This window comes from Sorex araneus, chromosome 5 (genome assembly GCF_027595985.1).
Source record: "Sorex araneus isolate mSorAra2 chromosome 5, mSorAra2.pri, whole genome shotgun sequence".
Taxonomy (NCBI): domain Eukaryota; kingdom Metazoa; phylum Chordata; class Mammalia; order Eulipotyphla; family Soricidae; genus Sorex; species Sorex araneus.
The window spans coordinates 138,464,241-138,468,111 of NC_073306.1; the positions used below are offsets into that span (position 1 = coordinate 138,464,241).

General features: G+C 67.9%; 1 long non-coding RNA gene across 1 annotated transcript; it reads right to left on the reverse strand.

Annotated features, from left to right (window-relative positions):
* Positions 1–1,231: 1,231 nt before the first annotated feature.
* LOC129404801 (uncharacterized) lies at positions 1,232–2,538 on the reverse strand. Its single transcript, XR_008630122.1, has 3 exons — positions 2,442–2,538; positions 1,687–1,719; positions 1,232–1,254 (listed from the first exon to the last, which is right to left on the reverse strand). It is a non-coding gene; the product is annotated as an uncharacterized LOC129404801 (long non-coding RNA).
* Between the last annotated feature and the right edge of the window lie 1,333 nt (positions 2,539–3,871).

Sequence of the window (3,871 nt, forward strand, 5' to 3'; positions counted from 1 at the left end):
CCGTGGCCGAGGCTGGGGTCGCAAGCGGGGTCATTCCCGGGCGGGGCCTCAGCACAGGGCCCTGGAGTCAGACCAGGGGGACGTGGGCGAGGCCACCCACACGAGTGCACTCGGACCCGGGTCTGGCCTCGGCGGGAGAGGCCGGCGCGGGCAGGGACAGGCTGCGTTCGCGGTCAGACGAGCCCCGGAACCCGGCTCTTCCGACATTCCGACAGACGGGGTCTGTGTCCTGGGGCCGCCCGGCCCTCGGCCCTCGTGGAATCCCTCACCTGAAGGTCCAGCTCGCACGCCCCTCCCCCCTCCACCCCCCCGGATGGCGCCGCCCCTGCAGCTACCCAGCCCAGCCCAGCGCTAAGGTCAGGAAAGCTCTTGGGACCCAAGGCACAAGATCGGCCTTGGCGGACCCCAGCCCACAGTCCCCCTCCCCAGGAGGCTGTAGGGGTAGGGGCACCTTCATCCGGTGGCTGCTTCTCCAGCTCCTGCTTCTCCGGCTCCTGCTTCTCTGGCTCCTTCGTCTCTGGCTTCTGCATCTCCGGCTTCTGCGTCTCCAGCTTCTGCTTCTCCAGCTCCTGCATCTCCTGCTGCTTCTCTGGCTTCTGCATCTCCGGCTCCTGCATCTCCTGCTGCTTCTCTGGCTTCTGCATCTCTGACTCCTGCATCTCCGGCTTCTGCGTCTCCGGCTTCTGCGTCTCCGGCTTCTGCGTCTCCGGCTCCTGCATCTCTGGCTCCTGCTTCTCCGGCTCCTGCATCTCCTGCTGCTTCTCTGGCTTCTGCGTCTCCAGCTTCTGCTTCTCCAGCTTCTGCATCTCCGGCTCCTGCATCTCCTGCTGCTTCTCTGGCTTCTGCATCTCCGACTCCTGCATCTCCGGCTTCTGCATCTCCGGCTTCTGCATCTCCTGCTCCTGCATCTCCGGCTCCTGCTTCTCCGGCTCCTGCATCTCCTGCTGTTTCTCTGGCTTCTGCGTCTCTGGCTCCTGTGTCTCTGGCTCCTGCATCTCCTGCTGCTTCTCTGGCTTCTGCGTCTCTGGCTCCTGCTTCTCCGGCTCCTGCGTCTTCATCCCTGCGGCCTCCTCCAGCGCCCTGTGGCCGGGCTCCACACGCTCAGTCTCTGGTGGCTTTTTCTCCGGCTCTGGGACATCCACCTTCGGCTGACCCTGCTCCGTGCTGTCCTGGGACGGCCCCTCGCCCTCCGTGACACAGCTCGCCGGGTCTGCAGCACCCTGGGGGGCCTCCGGGACTGCTGCAGGCCCCGCCCTGGAAACCAAAGACATCAGCACGGAGCCCCCGGGCCCCAGCCACTCTGCTGCATGCAGGGGCCACGCCCAGGCCTCGAGCATGTCCAAAGTCCCCGAGGGGCAGGGGCCACGCTGAGGGGCACAGCCAGGCGCCCACTTCGCCAGGACCCCCGTGGTTTGCTGTGCGGGGAGCACTCACGCTCCGGGCACAGCCGAGTCCAGGAGGATGGAGGGTCCTGCCACGGTGCTTACCTCTTTTTTTTTTTTTTTTTTTTTTGCTTTTTGGGTCACACCCAGCGATGCTCAGGGGTTACTCCTGGCTTTGCACTCAGGAATTACTCCTGGCAGTGCTTGGGGGGACCATATGGGATGCCGGGGATCGAACCCGGGTCGGCCGCGTGCAAAGCAAACGCCCTACCCGCTGTGCTATCGCTCTGGCCCCAGTGCTTACCTCTTAGGGAGCTTGCGGAGGAGAGCCTTGAGCCTGCAGGGGCGGGGAGGGGGAGGGAGAGGGAGAAGGCAGAGAGAGAGAGAGAGAGAGAGAGAGAGAGACAGCAGAGAGAGAGACGGTAGAGAGAGAAAGGGAGAGAGGGGGAGAGAAGGAGAGAGGAAGAGAGGGAGGGAGAGGGAGAGGGAGAGGAAGGGAGAGAAGGAGGGAGAGAGGGAGAGAGAGAGGGAGAGGGAGGGAGGGAGAGAAGGAGGGAGAGAGAAGGAGGGAGAGAGGGAGGGAGAGAAGGAGGGAGAGAGAAGAAGGGAGAGAGGGAGAGAGAGGGAGAGGGAGGGAGGGAGAGAGAGTGAGAGGGAGAGAGGGAGGGAGAGGGAAGGAGGGAGGAGGGAGAGAGGGAGGGAAGAGGGAGGGAGGGAGAGAGAGTGAGAGGGAGAGAGGGAGAAAGGGAGAGAGAGAGGGAGAGGGAGAGGGAGGGAGGCAGAGAGGGAGGGAGAGAGGGAGAGGGAGAGGGAGAGGGAGAGGGAGGGAGGGAGAGAGGGAGGGAGAGAGAGGGAGGGAAGGAGGGAGAGAAGGAGAGAGCTCTTTCTCTGTCTGAAAAGTCCCGGTCTTCCCTTCAACCCTACCATGGAGGAGGCCACATGCTGAGCACCCAGGGAGGGGGAGCGCCGGGACTGGGTGGTGGGTGGGAGGGGGGACGGGGCTGACCGCGGCAGGGGTCTGCCCACACCCTGCAAGCCGCGGCCCGTCGCGGGACTCACATGTCTGCAACCAGCTGCACGTGGGTCTCGGGGCCGTGGCTGGGGAGACAGGACACGGGACTCGGGTCGCGAAGAGCCGGCGGCCAGTGCTCCGCCCTCCCGGGTCTCCGGCCCTACCTGTGGGGGCCGCCCTGCGCGTCGGGGGGCGCGGCGCTCAGGCTGGTGGCGGCCAGGAAGGCCTCGTTGAAGTAGTGCAGCTGCAGGATGCAGGCCAGCAGGAAGGTGGCGGGCAGCAGGATCTTGGCGAACAGCTCCACCGTCGCAAAGCGCTCCAGGCCCACGTCCCGCAGCCTGCGGGCACCAGGGCGCCCTGGGTCCCCCGCCCGGCCCGGGCCCGTCCCCGGCTCAGGCCCACCCCAGGGCCCCAGGCCCCGGCTCGGGCTGCAGGTGAGGGGCCCAGGACAGGGGCCCCTCGTACGGGAGAGTGTGGGGGGCCGGGGGTGGGGGCGGGCAGGACCGGGCAGGGTGTGTGGGGGCGGGCAGGATGGGGGGACCCCCGGGGGTGGGGAAGGGTGGGGGCGGGGGCAGGGGCTCCCCAGCCCAGAGGAGCCGGAAGCCACAGGGGCCCACAGCACCCTCCAGAGCCCCGTCCCGGCCCACAGGCGGAGCTCGGCGGGAGGCGGGCCTCACCCCTCTTCGGAAAGCCCGAGCGTGTGGCTGAAGAAGCCGGCCACGCTGCGGAACTGGTAGGTGTAGATGGCGATGAGCACCAGCATGGAGTAGAACACCATGGCCATCCAGAAGTACTTGAGGATCCGCCGCCACCAGTCGTAGTGGATCTGTGGGCAGTGGGATCTGAGGCCCCGCCCCCCCTCCCGCGCCAAGACCCCTGGGGCAGGCCTGGTCCTGGGCGGGGGCGCAGGGCTGCGGGGGGCAGAGGCCCTGGGTGGAGGCGCAGGGGAGCGGGGGGCGGAGGCCCTGGGTGGCCGCCGGGCCAGGCCTGTGCCCAGCGCCCGAGGTGGCGGCAGCAGGGGGGCCGTGAGAGGGGACAGTGGCCGCGCCAGGCTGCGGCCCGGCCAGCTCACCTGGAACAGGGCCACCCAGGACAGGAAGAGGAAGATGTAGATGATCTTGTACACGGCCACCTTGCCGTCGAAGCTGACCACGAAGAACATGGCGGCGCACACCAGGATCCAGTACTTGACCAGGAGGCCCTTCACCCAGGAGCCCAGGAGGCCGGCCAGGGCGCCGTCGTGGCCCGCGTCATGCTCTGGGTGGGCGGGAGGCGTGGGGGCGTCAGGCCAGGCTCGTCCCCACCCACCCCTTGCTCCGAGGGCTGGAGAGTTCCAGAAGCCGCTCAGGGCTGGTGAACATGGACCCAGGGAGACCGGGGACCCCTGAGGCCGGGCCAGGCCCGCGGCGAGGGCTGGGGGGCCCCAGGGCGTCCAGCCAGGCAGACCCTCACCGCTCTCCTCCCCCTCCGCTTCCTG